The following is a 20,992-nucleotide window of genomic DNA, read 5'->3' as shown; positions in this document are numbered from 1 at the left end:
CATTGTATTGTTTTGTCTTGACCGTTATGCCTTTCCCTTTCTCTGTGATACATTGCACATTGCCAGCTGGTATTTGTAACATGTTCAGCAGAATTTTAAAATTAAACTTCTTTGGAGGAGGTCAGCGTGCCATGGGGGACACGGCCCGTATGTGGGCAGCATCTGACAGATTCCTGTCACTGTTACCCAACAGGCTTGTCAGAAACCACAGCACCTGCCTGTGGACTAACACAGCGATACTAGCCAAAATGGGAAGTGTTGATGGCATTGTTTGCCCCGTGTGTTCATATTCATAGTCCCTCTCCACCATGAGAGGCGCAGTGTAAATGTCTGGAGGGATTGTTACATGTGTTAGGATAATGATACCAGATACCATTCAGTTCTGAGCAGCTGATGTGTAATTATTGTAATAGAAAAGCAGCACAGAGGATTGCTTAAGAGTTTTTCAGTTATCAGTGACTTTTCTGCACATAGGCAGATAAGGAGGTAACCTGTCTAAAAGATTTCTCATTGCAGAATTAGTGCCAAGGATCAGATCTTCCTGACCCCGTTGCTGGGAAGCTCTGTTCTCACATTTACAGTGTGCCTATGTGCTGGAGATTTTCCAGTTTCATTACTCTTTTGTGATAGATGGAATCACTTTAAAACTGGTTTTTTTTATACTGAAAGGTTATTTGACTTTTTCTGCCTACGTTGGAGCCGTGAGTCTGTTTCATGTATGTTATTAGCACTCCGTCGCAGAATGCTGGTTTGTGCCCAATAGGGGTTCTCAAAATAGCCATTGCTTCACCCTCTCTCTAAGCTTGTCTGCAGTCCAAGCCGCTTCATTTTCCATGTGGTCCACTGTCAGCCTCCCATTGTAAATTATCTGCCTTTGTAACCCACAGCCTGATTTTTCTTGGTCTGTTCAATGGAACTACTGACCGTTGAGTTTAGCGAATCAAGTTGGTGTTAAGAGAATACCTGTGAGAATTTTCTAGTTGCATGATTTGTACTTATTTTGTAAGTTTTGTAAGGCTCTCTGGTTCCCTGGTGCCCTGATCTCAAATGCGTGACCTTGGAAATTGGTTGATTTGAAAGTGACTTTTTTTTCATTTGCAGTCCCCAGAGGATTGTAATTGCAGTGTTGCCTTATGACTGTGCTGAATTAAGAATCAGAGCCCAGCTGAAATTCCCAGACCAAAGGATACAATGGCTACTAGTAGCCTTGGTGCCTTTTTTATGCTTTTTTTCCCTAAATAATATCTTTTTGCGTTGTATATGGTTAGTGATTTTGGAAAAAAAAAGTTATTTCTTAGGTACCTATTAAAATTTAAGAAAATAGTGGGTCCTCTTCCCCCTTATGTGCACACCTTCTCCTTCCATATGCTTTAGTGTTGTAAACTGATCATCTCTTTCTATTGTTATGGGAAAACATTTAAATAGCACATCATTTTATAGACAAAGGAGGGAAAAATCCAACAACTTTGTACTCTGCCTGTAGGAGCTCTCAGTCTAAGTATGGCAAAATTAGCAAATATGAAATGTAGGCCAACAACTAAGGAGAAGAAGGAAGCGAAGTTACAGGTGCTAAATAAAGACAGGATGAGATTGTTCAAAGAGACAGGAGGAAGGATGGAGGATACTTGGCAAGAGAGACCCAATGATATGGGTCAGCTTTACTCCCATTGAATCTGAGTGTTATTCCAGATTTATGGAGATATGGCATCCAAAGCCCTCCCAGGGAGAGAGATCTTAGCCCAGAGGGCAGCATGGGATAAGGCTCAAAGCACGGAGAAAAAAGGAGACACTCAAGAACAAAAGGAGTAAGAAAAGTAGAGGGAGCAAGAGAGTGAGTAGGGAGGAAGAAAAGCAGAGGGGTTGGGAGCAGCCCTGGATAGGACTGTGTCAATGCGAACTGGGGTCTTGAACAAAGTCAAAGGCTTTTCCCAAAAATAACAATGGTCTCAAGCCCAGCACAAGAACTTGAATTTGACCCAAAAGTAAAGAGAATTAGAGCAATTCTGCTGTCTGTCAGATCTGCATTTGGAATTTCAGGCTTTGTTTTGCCTCTGGAGTCCTCAGTCTTGCACACTCCCATTACAGCAGTGGTGGAGAGCGAGTTCTTATTCTTGGGCAGCTGCACCAGTCATGTGCATTTTTAGTAAAGGCTGTCCCCAGAGTGAAGGTTAGCTGGTGGAACTAACAACAGCGGCTTTTTAGAAAGCAACACTGAATTTGCCATAGGCGTGACCCGGTAGCATTTTCCCCAGCCAAGCACTGGGACTGTGTGTGGAGAGCTCTGTTTGATGAAATCTGGGGCAGCTGCAGGGCAGGCAGGCTATTCTGGTGCTTGCATATCTGCTGGAGAAGGTGGAGGCATATACCTGTGCAACATGGGGAAATACTGGTGCATGCTGAAACTTCCCTAAAGAGCTCTGATTAGAAGATGCAAATGTGATGATTTAAAAAAGGTAATTTACTGACAGAAGAAAAACTAGTAATGAGCTGAACAATTAGGTTATCTTTCACCTTTCTAGATACTTTAACAGCTAAAGATTTAAAATTAATCTAGAGGAAGTCAGAGCATTAATTTGAGGCTGTTAAAGTCCTCCTGATCAATTTATGGTGTTCTTCTGGAGGAAGAGTGTCTTATTTCAAGTTAGCTTAACCCTGACTTTATTACTGTTACTGGTCAAATTAATTTCTGTCTTTGTCATAGATCACAAACCCTCCACCAATCTGATTGTATTATGTGTTTTCATTTCTTGAAAGGTGAAGATGTATTAAAAAATAAAGGAACTTTGATGGCAGTTTGTGGAGTGAGGAATCAAAACTGGATTTTCAGCACATCTTAGTAATGTACATGAATCCGTAGAACATATCTGAAATTTTGTATGTATTTTAAGGTTTTCTCTTGTTCCGCTGGTGTCTTTTCCTCTCTCTTCCCAGTCATCGTTTCAAAAATGTCAGAAGAACCACAGCTGAGCATATCTCCTGTTCCCACCTGTGCTTTGGGATGCGAAAGAATAACATTAGCTCACAGAGACCTTGACTTCCTCTTGGATGCATCTGGACGATTTTATTAGGCACTCCACTGAGCCCGTGATCGGTCTGAAAGCAGCTGATGATGAGCGTCGCCAAGATACGGTACTGGGCTGCTGATCAGTTTTGTGTCTTTCAGTAGACTTGAAAAATTAGATTCATGAAACATCACTCTCATAAACCACAGCCTCACCATGAGGACATTAGGGCAGCCACGACTGTACAAAGTATCTTCACCAGTGATCTTTCACCCTCTGACAAGTCTTTTCTCCTTGAAGGTAACTGTGGGTGGTCTTCCTTTGTCTAATTTCTGTAAATTCGGTACATCACTTTCTAGTTATGCAGCTGATACTCGTGTTTATATGAATGGCTATTTAAAAAAGGAAAGATCAGATGTTTGTTGTTTCATTTCAACATAAATCAAACTTTGTACTCACATAGCAATTCTAGTTTAGCCCCAGGAATAGCTTTAGTATTGCTAAGTGTCTGGAGAGTATTGACTACAGAGACATGATTTTAAGCAGGCTATAATAGTTTCTACAGCTGTTAACAGTTCACAGAAGAAAGGCAGTATTATTCATTGGTGTTTAAAATGTGCATGACTTGCATTGCACAGAAGTCAGATTGGGAGAATGTCAGAATTTTTTTTCTGAAATTCTGCCAGGAAAGTCTTCAATAACTGGAGAAATTCTTTTCACTGGTGAAATCAACATGCAGCACATTGTGTTATTATAATTGCTTATAGCTCACCATGAAAGTTGTCTTTGTATGCGTGGATGTACGGCTTGTACTGTTTTGTTTTTATTTATTCTGCATTCTTTATTATAATGTTCTTTCCTTTTTTCCAGACCAGAAAGATTGTTATTGAGCCTTCCACAAAGCTGAAATAATGCTGTGTGTTAAAAAAATGTTAACAATTTGAAGAAGTTATAAAAATTTATAAGTTGACTGAATACTTTGGAAATTTCTGCATATTTTAATATAAATAGGTAATGCAAATGTTTGTTCTTTGCATTTAGAGGTGGGTCTCTGTTTTCTAAAGGTCTTGTATATAAATTTGATTCTTACAATTACATTAGAACAAAACCAGTATTTTTTCAGATTGTATAATAGGAAAAATGTATTCGCAAAAGACACAGAACATACATGGTTATCTCTGAATGTCATATAGTCATGAAATTTAACATAAATAGTGTCAGTTGTTTGAATGACTTCATTAAGTGCATTTAGGGGACTGCCTGTTTTAGTCAGCTGAGGTCCTTCCATTCAGTTCTGCGGGTCCTGGGTTGGCCCACAAAGAAATAAGACCATGCTGCAGCTAACTGAGAAATAAGAGGAGATGATTTCTCTGTAGATAGCGTGAAGTTCAAGATTGCACTGGTAGAACTTTCACAGAAATTCAGTCACATAAAATCGAAGAAATCACAGAAGGTGAAGGAGTTATTTCAGATTAATTTGGTGTTAGCGATGAGTTTGAGCTTTATTCGTAACTAAAATCATTAAACAGAACAAGAGAGTCCAAAAGAAAGAAAGGAAGAGTAGAAATAGGTGAAAGGGAAGAGGTGAGTGACAGAATACTGGCAGGTGAGCAAGGACCTAAATGATGACAGACAGTTTTAACAAAGACTAGTCCAAAATGGTAACAGTTCAAATGTTATCATCCACTGGAGGTGCTGGTTGGGTAAATATCTGAAAAGACAGGCATCAAGCTGCTTTTTTGGGAGGGTGGAGGGGAGCAATGTGAGTTTTGGGTGGTGGTACAGGGTAGAAAGGGTTTGTTAGGTTTCCCTGAAGGAGAATGAAATGTCTGATACTCCCAGGCAATTTCACCACAAGCAGGTATAGTAGCAACTACATGGAGAGCTGCTGCTTTAGGGAGGTCCCCTGGACTGCATGCTGCATGCAGCTGGTGTGCTTTGCCTGTGCTGCTGTGGTACCTCTTCCAGCTTAGTTTCGTCTGAAAGGAATCGGGTCTGCGTGCTTGGAGACTGCTCCGTGATGCAAAGCAAGGCACGGTAAGTGGGGCATTTGAGGTACTGGCTTCAAAAGCGCACTGCTGCTCCAAACTTGAACACTAATCTAGATGCACCCTGCCTGACTTTAGGGTGGGAGTGGTGACACGGAATAGGGCGGAGGGAGTACTCAGAATGCACTAGTTCATGTTACAGATGCTGGCAGCATGTGAAGCTCAGAGCAGTGAAAGCCCAAAGGAGCATAGCACCTGAAGAGGTCACCAGGAGCTGTAGTGCAGGGTAAGCCCACCAGGAAAGAGAAAGGGAGAATGATTGATGCAAAGCTTTGTAGGTGTGTTTAAAAAAATAAAATGGCTGCAGTCCCTTTAACATACATCTTAGAAGGAGGATTGTGGGATGGTTTTGTCCAATGGAACAATATTATCCAATCAGTAAGTTCACTCCAGAAGGGACAAGAATGCCTTTTAGACATGTGTAAGGTGACAGTGAAGTTAGCTAAAGCTTTGCAGTGTGCGCCTTCTCCTCAGGATAATGAACTCGATCAGGGAAGTTGGTGCCTATCTTAAGCTTACTGTAATTTAGTATTTCAGGATGGATTCCCTTCTGATGTATTGCCCGTGAAATTTTGATAGGACTAGAAGCACTTTGTAACATGAGCTCCATTAAGAAGTGTGCAAAACCAATGCACAAGAGTCCCAGGTTTTGATGCGCAGTTTTTATAGATCTTTTTCTCATGACGTGCTGGAACATGTTTTGCTGTGTTGAAAGGCTTCCTTGGTCATTGTGACCGGTGCTATGAAATAACATTGCTGCTAGCTGGTGGTTTGCTCTGTAGAAAGCTGCTTATAATTTTCAAAGTCTCCTTTCCAAATGGAATCACTATGGTAAATGAACTCTTTTAAACTTAAACTCACAAAACTGAATTCAGTTCAGGAAACAGTGTTGATTCTTCAGTCTTTTGTGAGTCACTTCCACTGTAACATTCTCTGGAATCATTCATTTTTGAGTGTTAAAAATGACTGGTTGGTAACGGGGAGTTATCATAGATTCAGAGGTATTTCCACGTTCCCTGTCAGTGTGCCACTTCATACTGTATTTATTCTCACAGAAGCCTGTTATATAAAAGTACCATCTTACAGAGCGGAGGCACAGAGAGAATAAATGATGTAGATAAGTCTGTGTAAGGAAATAATGGTGCAGAACTGATCTTGGGTTTCCTCAGCTAACGATGTTTAGCCACTGGACTAGCTCTCCGCTTGTTCTGCAGCACAGTTATATTCCTTTCTTGCTGCGGCTCTTGGTCGTCCCATCCAGCACAGTCAAAAAGGCTGCTGCAGATACAGCGATCAGGTGAGTCTGAACGTTATCAGAAAGTTGACAGGATTCTTAGCTTTAGTGACAGGGTTATGTCAAATCATGTGATGATTAGCTGAGACAAATGCATTTAGTACCCAAGTATAGCATGTTTATGTATGCCAGTACTTTGAAAACAAGGAGAACAAAAAAATGTACAGACAATAGGTTGTTGTGAAGACCTGTTATCCGTGCTATTAGCAATGGGCATACACAACAGTTTGGCTTTTGAACTTTGCTAAAATGGTTTGCTAATAACATTTCGGCTTATGAAAGATGATGAAATGCATGAGCAGAACACAAACATCTTTACTAGATCTTGTCATCAGTGTGAAGATAAATTTTAACAATGTTAGGATTTTCCAGGCCTCTTTCAAAATGGCTGTGTTGGCTCACTAAATACACTGATTGTTGTATGTCTTTGTCCAAGAACAGTTGGCCTTAATTGCTTCTGAGCAATATTTCCTTGGAAGCTCTCAGATAACAAAAGGCAATCCAGAGAAGTCTGCCCGAATCTCTACTTAGAAACTGGCCATGTTCAATCTGTGAAGTATGTAGAATTTTTTTTTTTTTTTTCCTGGGGAAAGGCAGAAGAGGGCAAGAGGTGCAGGATGTGGAGGGAAGAAGCAGTGCCGTGACCCTACAGCATTTCTGCATGTTGAGTCAGGGAGTGACATTTAAACAATTCTCAGTGCACCCAATATGAAAAACTATGATGCAGATCAAATTGCTGGCTGTGCTCAGAGAGAGATGAGGAGGAAAAAGGTCAAGGCACCTATCCATAGGTAGCCTTTCCTGTGTTTCAGATGTTGGGGGAGCTTACCAGCAAGCCAAATGGTCTTTAATGCCTTTTTTCGCCCCTTCTTTTCTTCTTTTTTTGAGGGAATGAATGGCTCCGGACTTTCCATCTTCAGAGCCGGTGGTTTCCACACCACAGTGATTCAGCCAGCATGAACTCTTGACCAAATCCCAGTTTGTTTCCTGGTTTTGTTTTTCTAAAATATTTTACATTTAGCAGGGCGTAAAGGCCTCCCTACTATGTGACGGTACAAGGAGGAGAGCTGTGCTCTTTTTACTGGTTAGCTCTCAAAGGACAGTTCTTTATGCTTCTGAAAATGTTGTAACTGAAGCAATTGAAAAGGAATCACTGAATTTTGACTAAAACTACAACCGAGTTCTTACATGCTCCTGGCTTTTTGATGCTATGTGTTTATGTGGAATTTCCTTTGAGGTTTAGTAAGGTCTGATTTTTATTTGAGAAATATGCCCTGCCTGAAGTGTTCTAAGATTTAATCAGTGTGTTATTGCATAGGAAACTCACATACATTTGTTTAGTTGCTAGATAAATAGGTTAGTATTGACACTGATTTCAGGGGATAGTAGGTTGTTAAATTAATGTGAAGGCCCTTGTTCCTTTGATGACTGAATTCTCTGGGGTGCCCTTTTTAGGGAATATGCTGGTGGTTATCCCTGTTATCGTGTAAGTGGCAGGCTCAGTAAAGACTTAGACTAGCTTGGCTCTGGAGTTCGAAACACCAAGAGAGAGATGCTAGACAGGAAATCTATAGCCTGGGAAAGCTACAAATGAAAGAAATTATGCCCTGAAAATTAAAAACATAAAATGTTCTTTCAAAAGTTCATACCTTTATATAGATAAATTATCCTAAGTGATACATCATGTGAGTAAACAAAATATTGCTGTAATAGGTTTGAGACCTAAGGTGGAAACCTATTACAGTTTACCTCTGTGAAAACACAGCATTACTCCCTTCACACCCTGTGTCTTCTTGTTGTTCAGCAGAGAGAAATATTGGTATGTACAGGTTTATTTCAGAGTCCCCTTTATGCAGTGACCCCTATGGTCTGCTTTCTTTTTTACACTACTCTCCTATATCTCCATAATTTTCTTCCTGTACTCCAGTAATTTGTTGTCTATCTCAGATTCTGCATGGGCTGCCTGAGGCTGCGGGCTGAGGTAACCTAGTTGTGTGGGGCCATCCTTCTTTTCAAATACCTGTACATTTTAAATGGTACAGGGCATCCAAAATGCAGGACACAGATATATGGGTATGCTAATAACATTACAGTTGGTTAACAAATATTCATGTCACCAAGTGTTCAGAAGCTGCAAAGTGTCTGAATGAAGGTTGTCTTTGCAGTGGAAGTTCAGCCTTGTTTTGCATACGTGCAATGAGACAAAGTTTCAGAACATGATCACGTAAGGTGTTGGTTTACTTTCGAGCACAGCCTTTGAGTAGAGCAATCAGGAGAGAGCTGGTGCAGCCATTGCTACGTGCATTGTGACTTGAAAAGTGGCTCTCTGTCCACCTCCACGTGGCACTAATGCTGTGTCATCTTGGCCGTGCATGAGACTGAGTCTGGTCATAGTGGACATATTGCATGTGGAGCCCATAGGGGAGCAGGTAAGCGCCCTTGCTGCAGTGGCTTGGAATCATTGATGATGGATTGCATTGCCGAAGTCAGTGATATAAGGTCAATGTAACATCCATAATCATCTCTGAAACCTCACATTTTCATATTTCAGAATGTAAAACACAACCAGCCTTTTGCACTCCATTTTCTAATGTGACTGCCCAGTTTGAATGTCTTGTCCTAGAGTGCGAAGCAAGTGCTGTACCGTATGTGGAGGATACTATATGGTATCCCATATTCAAATATATAGTTTTCTTCCTGAACAGGGCAAGATGAAAAGGAAAGATAAATTATTTCAGCTAAATGAATAATTCATGCAGAATAATTTTTCCAGAGTATCCAACCTTCTCTTCTACTTGCATCATGTTGATGATGCAATTGCTGTTCTCTGGTATTTATGTACCTTTCAAATTTCTATTACTTTTTTAACTCCATGGATTGAAACAGTGTTTTGTGAGCCATCATTAATCACAGTGTTGGCTTAGTGGGTTTTGGGTGCTCTTACTGTATTGTTGGTGCTTTCTGTTCGGATGTCTGTTTGTCTCTTTGCATGGACACTTCCAAAATAAACACTCCTGAGCTAATATAAAAGGGGCACAAAGAAAGCTTGAGGTAATGGAATGGAGGAAACGATCTGCAGCATAGACTTCAGCTCTTAAAGGGTGCTGAGCATTTTCTGTGCTCAGAGATGCTTATTGTACAGAATCTTCATACGCATCAAAGATGAAACTTATACTTAGTCAAGTGCTGGAAGGGTCACTGCTCTGTGACCTGCATCTCTCAGATAGCTTTTTCAGTCTTGTACCTGATAGCAAGTGGTTCCTGTTCTTCAGACTGCTGTTCCCTGCTCCAGCAGATAAGGACGGTATGGAATACTGTAGTGTATGTGATGACTGTTCACTGTGGCTGGTTCCTTCTGCTGATATCAAAAGATGTTTTATGCCTTTTTGCTTCCCTCGTTGATCTTAGGGCTCAAACTTCTACTTTCTTTTTCATGCATTGCAAAATCAGGGATTTCATTGAAGGGGAGTGTTCCAAGCTGCTTTTGAGAAATGTGATGTTTGCCTCAGGTGACAGAGGATATTACTAAATTGATTTCTTGAAAAGGATCCTTCAGGATACAGTGCTGGCACTGTGCGTTAGAGTGGTACGGCCACAGGTGGGACTCAGTTGATACTGGTGCAGCGAGTGCCTGGGCCAGCACAGCAGAACAGCACAGGCAGCTGTTAAAGCAGTGCAAGGTCCTAGATTAGCCAAGGTGTAAATGCTTTGCTCTATTACAGCCTTACTGCGGCTCCCAGGGAAACAGCACAGGCCTCGTGTGGTGCCAGCTGCTCACCCTAGCCTGCTAAAGACCAAACCACCCAGCCTGAGGACCCTGATGAAGCTGTGACCATACTAGCTGCTTCCTCTGTGTCCTGCTAAAGGCCCCTGGCCTCCCATTCAGCTGCATGTAAAAGCATCTTTCAGCCAAGAAAGTGTGAGTAATCTTGCCCAGCTTCGTGTCATTTGTCTGCACAGAGTTAACCTTGTGTTTCTGAAAGAGGTTTGAAAGGGCATTCAGTAACCCAAGGCTCCAGTGCCTTGGGGAATGGGTGAGGTGTGAATGGACAGGACATGGTGAGGTTGGGTCAGAGGCAAGGAACTGGTAGGAGGAGACACCTTTGCACCAGGACAGTTTTACTGCTCCCCCTGAGGGTCAGGGGAAAGTAGGTAAGGAGAACATGGACCTCCAGATGTGGAACTGGAAGGGGGAAGGGAAGAGCCAGGGGCCAAGGTATGGAAATCTGGCATGAAGCTGAGGCAGGGCCAGGGGTTTTGAAGGTGTGTCTTGAAGTGGAGGGATGCTGAGAGACACGATGGGAGGGAGCTTTGGGAGTGAATGGAGGAAAGAAGGGCACCATGCACTTGCAGGACTACAGTATATGCTATCTGGTACCCACTTGCCCCTGCAAGCAATGGAGAGATTCCTGTGTGGGTCTGCAGTTTTGAAAACATCTATTTATTTTGTCTGCCTCCATGATTAGGAGGCCAATTTAGGGCTTATCTACTTGGGGAAATCCCTGCAAAATAGGCTAGGGTATGAATTTACAGCCTACTTAAAGACCCAGCAGTAAATGTAAATTCACACTTCAGCTCACTTCACAGGAACTCCCCCGCAGAAACAAACCCTCAGAGTCACCTCTGTACCTCAGTCTGGTGCTAAAAGTGAGTGGAAGCTTCTCAAAATGTGGGCCTCCAATTCCATTTTTATAGCTGGGTTTTTCTGTCTCCTGGGGCTTTTTGCAGCTGTTATAAATCACTGTAGCTTTGCTGAGGTTGGAGGACCTGGGCCACTTTACACTGCTCAGGATCTGACCCTTTGCCTCAAGTGACCTCTTATTATCAATTAGCCAGAGGGTATTTTCCTTTTTACTGGCTTTGTTATTAAGCTTGTTCATTCACTCCCACTACTTCTGATGTCTTTTTTTTTTTTTCCCTTCCTTTTTTTTTTCCCCTATGAATTTTGTGTTGTCTTTCCTCCCATGTAATTTCCTAATAGTGAACTAGTGACAGAGTGGGCTGCTGGTATTTCATCTTGTGGCTGGAGAGGTCGGGCTGTTTCTGATACAGACAAACACTCCATTACAGTAAACTCACAGAAAGTTTCCTTTTCAACCTGAAAGGAGAAGGAAACAGACTCTCCACCAATGGGCTTTCAAGAATTATTTCTGTGAGCTGAACTTACACTAAAGGCCAGTTTGGTAATATTCTGTGTAGAGGAAGTTAAAAAAAAAAAGAGGAAGACATAGTCTTACTTCTTTCACTTTTTGCTGAGATTTGGCTTGAGTCTTGGCTCCTTATCAGATTATAGTCCTGCAGTAAAAACACCAACCCTTTGCACTGTGCGTTATTGAAGAAATGGTCGTTGCTGATGTCCAGCTAAAAGACCATAAGGACTTAAACCTTCAAAGTTCTCTGTCTGCTTCTGGTATTTGGGAAAACTTGCTTCTTAGCAGGAAGAACTCAGTAATAAGGCAAATACATAGCACAGGACGTTAATCTAACGCAGAAATAAAGTACCTCTCCTCTGAAGGATAGCATCAGAGCAAATATTCCCAGCTTTGCTTCTCCAAAGCTCTGAGCAAAACCTGTATGTAGTAAGGGTGAGACAAAAGAAGCCGATGGGCAACTTTCATTCCCTCCTCTCCTGCTCATCATTTTCTAATGTTTGCAAAAGCACGCATGGTTGCCAGATTTGATTACAGAAGCCCTTGGTGCTGCAACCCTTTTAGCAGATTGCTGCCCTATGATACCGGTGCCCTCTGAGGAAATTCAGTCCCACACATGGCAGCAATGCAACTGGAAATCTGTCTGTATTGGCCCTGCTTTGTTCATTAGGCGAGTTCGGTACATGTGGTTTTAGTTTATTTTTCATTTGTGTGGTGAAAACCCTCTTCACCAGTGAACTGAAGTCATGTTTCTCTACGAGTGCCACGCTGAACTAGTGCTGTGCTATTTCTGTGTTGAGATTTATGATTTTTTTCATATTTTTTGGAATTTAGCAAGTATTGTAAATATATTTACAAAAACAGAATGTGATGCTCTGTAATAATCTAATACCCACAATAACCTATGGATTTACACCATCTATTATTCACTGTTTGTTTGAGTGACATATTTCTATTCACTGGAGTAATGTAATTTCTGTAGAGAACAATAATCTACGTAACTAACACATGTAAGCAGCACTATCCTGGTGCTAATACTTGTCACATGTTTAATGAATTTGGCTGCCAGGTGACAGATGTTATTTCTTTGTGGGGTCAGTTAAGCATCCATCTTATTCTTTATATGCCAATTGTTCAGGTAGTTCTAAAGGCTTCGTCTAATTAGCAGACATTGAAAGTTGGTAGCAGTAGTACTGTTTTTTGAATTACAGATGGGTAGTTGCCTGCGTGCTTGGCGATATCTGCATAAAATATGTGATTTATTGTCTGGTTAAAAAAGAGCAAAAATGTAACTGACCATTGCTACAAGATAAGGAAACGTTTCTTGCTGTACTCTAGGGCAAGAGTAAAAACACTGCCCCTGTCTACTTGATGGCAGTTTAATTTAAATTTATTAGATTGCTCTGGGGTATACACAGGAGTCTAACCCTGTAATCCGTGGTGAGGTTGTATGTACCCAATATTGCAGTGTTCCCTGTGCGTGGAATAATTTGATGTAAAATGTGCTCTACTTCGCAAGGGAGAGAAAAATGTAACAGGGTATTTTCTTACTGTTCACTACTTGGACTTAGCTGAGTTCCCCTTTATTAGAAAGACATGAATAAAATTAATCTAAGTGTTGAAGGAATAGAGGCTGCAAGATAATAAATATTTATGTCCCAAACTTGACATAGTATCATAAATCAATAATTTTTGAAGAGATTTAATTCTTCTTTCTGCCTAATTACTTGATTTGTGGCACCAGTTTGCTTAAATTTGTTTCTGTGGTAACTTGAATAATTTTATGCTTCTCCCTTCTACAGAAAATTTAGTATTGATTTGCTGATTTCCTCTTTAAATGCGGTCAAAAATCCCCTGTTTGCTAAGTTAAGAAACCAATAACGTGGAATGAAAACACGCACTACATTGCATTGCGTGAGCTCTGTGATTTGTTGACTTTGATATGTGCTGTCAATTATTAAAATATATGTTTATATTAAATATATAATATTTTATTTTCCCTAACATTCTGGTATTATACCTATATGAAAATACTAGGTTAAAGGGTAGTTAAAAGTTTGGTTAATTTAAGTGTGGGAGCATATTATAAATTAAAAAATGTTATTTGAAAGATGACTTTGTAGTTGAAGCAGTTCTGTTACTGGAATGAACACTGCAAGGTCAAATGTGGACCAAGTGAAAAGAAAGTCAACTGATGTGTGTGCACACATTTGTGCTAGGTGTAAGTCATGAATGTTGTGTACACTTGATATTTTTCTCCCGTCTTTCATACACTGATTTTTATTATTTATGAGGTACTTTCAGGGAAGAGACTGTGTCCTGCTGCTGCTCTTGGTTTGTGGTGTATCTATCCGCAGCACATACAGAACTTGGTCTAGAAAGCCTGCCTAATTTATAAGCCTTGGAAATAGGATCCTATAAGGAGTTGTACAGGACAAACTGCTGTAAGTAGTGCTCTCAAAGTGTTCACTCTATATTGCATAATAAGCATATTTCAGTTGGTGGCATATGCTTGAGTGTGACTGATCTTTTACAAGCTGGTTGATGAGGGATGCTCTCCTAAGCTTGGGGAGCCTAGTGGAGCAGTCAGTGCCTGGCTGCCTGACGCTCTGTGCTGACTCAAGCTGAAACCCTTTTTCTTTCCAACTGTAGCTGACATAGGCATTTGCTGTTCTGCCTCAGCCACAGGGTAGGTACAAGCCCAGCCAGATCGGTATCTCACTGCCATTGCAGTCTCTACACCAAATCTATGTCTAAAGACATCTCAATTACTCTAGTCAAAATTCCTGTTTAAAAAGAATAGTTAGAATTTTTCAGAGGGAGGACAATTCACAAGTCAATGATCAACGAAGTGTTAAATGAAGAATGACGTATGTCTCTTGCAGTCTTCACACTTACAAGAAGCCTTTTCAGAGCCTGACTGTGCCGTATTTCATCCAGCTACCTGCTTTATATATTTAGAATGAAAATCCACAGAATCCCATTCCCCCCAGGAGATAAAGGGCCATGTCACACCACACAGCTGGCTGTTTCAGAGCCAGTCGAACTTGATCCAGTCCCTAGGCCTATTCCACTGGGGCTTGAACTGCCCTCTCATGGGCATGGCAGAAACCCCCACTGCAAAACATGCAGCTGCTCCAAGATCACTGGAACACAAGGTCACTGCGTGCAAATCTTGTACCTCTGTACGATGTTATGGATCCCTTGGGTCATTTTTGCTTCCTGGTAATGCTGCTATTGTGGAGAGAAGCCCAGCAGCCCACGCTGCCTGGTGCGTCCCTGCAAGAGCTTTAAAACCAGCAGGAGAGAGTCTAGCTGCTTTCACACTGGCAGAGCCTTGTTCTTCTCTGCCGCTTCCCCAGAAATGCAGCTTGGGCCCAAGCAGAGTCTCTACGGAAGTGTTAAAACTACTGCAGAATCCAAGCCAAGGAAATAAATCAAAGCTATGTTGAAAGGGCAGGGTTACAGGCATTTTTCTGGACAGAAAGTTTCATGCAGAATACAAAGATCATGCAGAAGGAATCTCATGACCTGGTTTCCAAGACCTTGGGCCAATGGCTCCTTTTCTTTGTTTGAAAATGTACGCACCATGTGATTTGGCAATGGCCTTCATATTGGGCATATGTGTGATACACGTCTACACACAGGTAGGCTGTGGCACACTTGAGTTTTACGTGGAACAGCTGTTGACTTCTATGAGAATTACCTTTTGTGTTATTGTCATTAATATTAGTGGTGTTTGATTACTGCTTTCATGATAGTTTTATATCATTATTGTGTCAAGAAGCCACAGTCTGAGTTCCTTTTTCATTTGTCTTGACCATTGGACACATTCAAAAGAAAAAGACCATCCAGGTAGGATATATCTTATCCTACTTGAGCTGTCTGAAGGCTAGGCATCTAGTCTAAGCAAAGTGTATGGGCGCTCTATGTTTGTCCCTCATCACTGAAGATAGCCAGAGTGATTCATCAGGTATGTAAGACAGTGAATCATCTAGCAATACTGGCTGGCTCTGCTGGTGATGGAGAGAGCGGGGATGATTAGCCTAGGCTAGGCATTAACTTTAGGCTAAAGGGGCATACTTTTCTTGCTCAGAGCCAGGGAAGTGTGAGTTTAATTTCCAATTAGCAGTATTTAGATGCAAATGAACATAAAGAGAGCCTGGAGTGCTGCATGTCTGCAAAGGCAGCTGTTGCCCACAGACAGATCAATGTGCTGCAGATGCTTGAGCATACTGTATATGCCCAGAGCTCCTGTTTGCTACATCTTCGGTGAGCATCCCTTGCATGATGAGACACAGACGGAGGTTCCCTTTTGCTGACTCTGCAAGGGCAGCTATGACTTCTGGCAGGATGTACATAGACAGCTAGGGTGGAAATATTTTAAAGTCTAGTAGAAGGTGGACTGAGTTCATCTGTCAGAAACCTCACTCCTGGTTTTCTCATGCCAGCAGTGTATCTAGGTCAGTTAGAGGCTGTAGTTTTCTTTACTGAAGCGCTTTTCCTCTTAGGAAGATAAAAGTGTCCTGGTATAAAGATGCTCTGCACTCAAAGTTTGTTCCCCTTCCTGTGGGACACATCAGCACTTCTTAGATCAGTGTTGCTTTATTCATGTCAGGCAAAGCAGGGACCACCACAGAGTTAGAGACCTTTTATGTTGCTAGCATGGTGCAAACAGGCATTTGTTATAAATGAGCACTGGAACATAATTAAAAATGTATCTTTACAGTTTATGGAAGATCTCTCTCTCTCTGGGAAAAAGAGGGCTGCTGTGAGTCTTATTCCACCGTGGTCAAGTTATTTCTAGTGCATAGTGTGAAAGACAAATCAGGAATTTTTAGATACCATCTTTTGAAGAGAATGAAACTGGATTCAGTACAGCTGTCTGTAGAAAGGTAATGTCTAGCAACAACTGCAGTACACAGTTACTATTCCAGTTGTCCCTCCTCATCATCTTTTTATACTTACATATATATGGTCTTAGATTATCTAATTTATCTAGCTCAGGTATGCTTTAGTTCATTCTCTCTAGTGTTGGCATTCAAATCTAAGACTACTTCTGGAGATAATCTGAATTATTTCATAATTATGAGAAATCCTGGGGAGGTATTTCAGTGTTTACAGAGGAGTATCTTGCTTTATCACACTCCAGATTTATCAACACAGCCAAATCTTCTTTTAGTATATTATAGTTTAATTAGCTCCACATCTTGAGTTGTAATCTCTTTCTCTGGGGCTGAAGTACACACACACACACACACACAAAAAGACAAAATGGGAAACGTAAAGAAGTAATTGTGATCTTTGCCACTTGGATTTGGTACAATCTATTAGCATGACTTCTTCTAAAGTGAGTTTCAAATTTGTTTGTTGAATTGGAATTTCATGCTGTGGATAACATTTCCCTTCATTGTGAAGCTGTCAGATGTAGCTCCCCTGAGGAAACCTCCCTGCCAGTCTGAGACCTGGGACATAATTGTCTCCTGCTCAAAATCACCATGCTTCCAAAAAGCAGTGGCACTGTTTAGTCTACCTGAGGATCTACTCCATAAAGTCCTTCAAGGGCAAACTTTAATTGGGCAGTGAACCAAGGTGTCACCCCAGAGGAGCAATTGCCCTGAAAACCTTGGCAGAGTTTCCCCAGATATGTTGGAGGCATCTGGGCTTCCCAAGCCACAGATCTTTCCTTGGCTTCTCTAGAATACTACTTCACCACTAAGTTGGTCTCTTTACCCCTCTGTCAGAAGGGTTGATGTTTCTGATTTTTCATCCTCTTTTTCACTACCTCTGTCTTCCAATAACAAAGTGTTGGAGGGACTTCGAGAGCTCATATATCCAGAGCTGCCCAGCCTATGCCTTGGAGATGTATGTATCTGTCGAGCAGTTCAAGGGTGCCTGTCATGTTGGGACAACATCATATACAAAGGTGTCTGTGCTCACCAGGGTTGCTAGGTAGTCTGGTCTCCTGGCTGTGGGTGGAAGTGAGCTAGATTGCTCCACCAGTCTCTCTGAGATGCCCAAACCATCTTGCTGTGGAGACACAGGGTCTGGTCAGCCTCTCCTGCCTGTCAGTTCCTCCTGGACTTCCCCTACCTCTCAGCCTGCTGAGGTAAGTGGTACGTATCTCATTGATCTCAGCAGTGTAAAGACTTTGATGTGTGATTTATTAGATTGGCTATTCCAGGGCAGTCTGTCTGTCTGTTCCAGTGTTATTCCTGGATCTGTTCTTAGTGTCATCCACTTTGAACCCTCTGCAGTTAACCTCTCCTGATGCTTCACTATCAACTTTTTGGGAGGTTTTCCTTTTGTGCGCACTTTTCCACACATCAGTTACCACTTCTCATGCTTTTCTTCTTATTCTCACTGGTGTGCAGAGTCATGGCACCATATATGACAACTCTCTCCTCTGTCACCGTCACTGTTAACAGGCAGTCACATCTCAGTCATCTCGCCCTTATAAGCTGCAGAGGCTAATGGCATCAGGCTGTATATATCCTTACTGTGTAGCATTTTCTGGTCTTATTTCTTTTCTTGGTCATGTGCTGATCAGGCACAGACAGGAGAAGGAGAATGAAGCAGTTAAATGAGATCAAAGTCTCTCTTTTGAAACCTGCAGAGAGAGTAACCACTGCTCTCCTAGAACAAGAGCAGAAAATAGCAGCTTGTGTCACTTCGTGTGATGATGATTTCAATAAGAATGGGAAATAGTACACTTCCCTTGTGTCTTTGCAGCTTCAGGAGTGGATGAATGACAAGTTTGGTTCCTTCTCCTCCAATTGAGGAGTGGATGACTAATGTCATTGTGACTGGTGCCATTTAATTGGCTCAAAAGAATTTTCTGGTTGTTCTCATGATTAGCATCACTTCCCATCATGTGCAAGCTATTGGAGAGCAAAGACCTCCTTTTGAATTGTCATGGTGTGGAGAAGATGTAAAAGTACCGAGTTCCTGAAGCAATTCGATGTATATGAAGTATGTATGAATCAGTATTCTGATCTTCCTGTGCAGCAAGTCATGATGACTGATCTATTTCTACAGTTGCTAATTATATTATGTTAAAAAACACTTGGTGTTGAAGTGACTTTTATGCAAAGTTTCTGTGAAGTTGTGATTTAAGGAGGACTCACCAGGAAGGTATAACTGAAATATTTTGCTTTGAGTCAGTTTGATCCGTTTCAAAACAGTTTGTTGAGCTGGGTTGCTGTGTGTTACTTAATATTAAGTCTGAGCCATCTGCCTGAACTGCTGTGGTATTTTGGGACAGGTAGCATTGTATCCTGATTATTTCTTACAGCCACCGCCACCCCTGCGTTACCTAACCAAGGGTGCGTTGCAGTTTCCCTTCTTACCTACTGTAGTGCTGGATCATGGGAAAAAGCTTGGTCAGAGAGCCTCGCTCTGGACAGATGAGACAAAATGTTTCATTTCAAATTGGGTCAAAGCAAAATATTTTGCTTTGTTTCAACTCACTGAAACGAAATGTTTCAATTCAGGAATACCAAACCACTTCATTTTTTCATCAAAAGTGTGGAAATAAAGTATTTGGCATATGCTAATGTCAGATTTTGAAGGTAGGGGCATGAATTTTTCAGGTGTTGACAGGAGATCCTCCCTTCCACATAACAGCGGATGTTCTTCCACAGGCCTATTGGGGAGAGGTGGCACTTAGGTGATGAAGAAATAGGAGTCTGTCACATTGTACCATACACCACCCTAGTGAGAAGAGGACTTCATATGCCCAGTTTGAAAGAGGCCAGTGCAAAAGTTACCTAGGTAAGCAAAAATCAAGGAACACATAGAAGAAAAACATTGGAAAGTTTAAAAGAGCAAATATTACAGTAGTACCTTTGGCAGATTAAGAGGGCAATGTCAATACAAACATGGGAAAAATGGAAAGGACCTGAGGTTGTAGCATAGAATCAAATTAAATGCTTAATAGTCATGTTAGAAATTTGCTGGGATAAGTCACAGGACTGGAGTATTAGTACAGCTCATTCTGGAAGAACAGCCTTGGAGAAATGGAGAAGCATTATCCGTGCTTGTTCTGAAGTTGTGGGATAAATGAAGGACAAACTTGTCTGGGTGAAGTTAGAAAGACAGAAAGAACAGAGCCTCTGTGACAGGTGGGTGTAGTTTAAGCCAGCTCCCTGGGAGGAGTGGAAGGATGTTTTTGACCGATTCTTGGAAGCGCTCAGTAGCCAATGCCCAGTGGCAATGAATATTTTATTGGGATATTGCTTGGAAAGGCAACATGGCAAAAATCCTCAGTGTATCACGATCTTGGGATATGTTGAGGCAACTCTGTTCCACAAGGCAGAAGTTATCAGGGAGTTATTTCAGTTAAGGAGGGGTAAGGAGGGCTTTCCTGTGCATCTGAAGAAGGGAATGTTAATGACACTAAAAATGCGAATCCACTTAAGAAGGAGGTTTGGATTCCTGGACAGATAGTGGAACAGACTATCAGACAGTCTGTACAGACATAGTAAAATGGTAAAAAATATTCATGCCAAGAGTAATTAATGTTAAACTAATTTAATTTCCCAGTTTATAGGGCAGCTAGCTAAGGAAAAAAGAGTGAGTAGTAGATACCATACAGATACTCTTTTGATCTTGATATATCTCTTGATCTTGGCTTTCAATATCATCCTTCATTATATTCTCTGACTAGGTTACCAGTCAAAATCTGGGTAATAAAACTGGGTAATTTGACCCAGTCAAAGTTGCCTGGTTGGACAAATATCCTAATGAGGTGATAAGGTAAAGAGACAAGGCTCAAGCATTAGGAAAAATGTTCTAATTGCATGAATAGTAAAATCATGGCACAGATTACTTAGGGAGAAAGTAGAATCTTCTTGACTGAATTTTTGCAAGAACAAAGGTGACAAATATTTTTCAGAGATGGTCTATATTATTTATTCTGCCTTAGAGCAAGGGAAGAGATTAAATAATCCCTCCACATCCCCTCTAGACATGGATTTTTAAGCTTCGATTAAGTGGGCACTTTGGGGACTTTTAAGATCCCTGCTTCTCACTTGGAGTCCAGACAAGGATAAACATCGTACTATGGAAATTTTCCTCAGGGCAGGTGTACACACAAGTACGGGTATTGAGTTGTACTGGAAAGAATTATTCTTTATCTGCTCTGCAGAACTTTAGACAAGGATGCCCTACTTCCCAGGTTGAAGTACTGCATAAGACCAGCATAAGCATTTCTGGAGGCTACAGCACATTATCTGAAAATGTTTTTGCATGAGCCTAATTTTATTAAAGAGTTAAGATCCAGTGATGAGGAACAAAGGAAGGGCATGTGATGGAAGTGTGCAGTGTAAACAGTTCAGATTGCTCCTAGCAATTACATGGTTTTAATTGGGTAACAGATCATGAACTATATTTGTAAAGATTATACAGCAGTTTCAAAAAACAAAAATATTTAAGAAAACCATGCTCTTCTGGAGACATCTGGCAAACAGATAAAGAGCCAAAGTTCATTAATAGATG

The 20,992-nt window shown here is 41.3% G+C and overlaps 1 long non-coding RNA gene across 1 annotated transcript in view; it reads left to right on the top strand.

Moving 5' to 3' along the window:
• Positions 1-20,992, top strand: part of LOC142411411 (uncharacterized) — a 70,508-nt gene that overhangs the window by 15,070 nt on the left and 34,446 nt on the right. Inside the window, exons 5-7 of the long non-coding RNA XR_012776181.1 lie at positions 2,932-4,013; positions 8,593-8,773; positions 10,067-10,263. This is a non-coding gene — a long non-coding RNA (uncharacterized LOC142411411). The remainder of the gene's footprint in view (positions 1-2,931; positions 4,014-8,592; positions 8,774-10,066; positions 10,264-20,992) is intronic.

This window comes from Mycteria americana, chromosome 6, assembly GCF_035582795.1.
Source record: "Mycteria americana isolate JAX WOST 10 ecotype Jacksonville Zoo and Gardens chromosome 6, USCA_MyAme_1.0, whole genome shotgun sequence".
NCBI classification, from domain to species: Eukaryota; Metazoa; Chordata; class Aves; order Ciconiiformes; family Ciconiidae; genus Mycteria; species Mycteria americana.
Note: the sequence above shows the minus strand (reverse complement) of the source record. Positions and strands in the feature narration are given on the sequence as shown.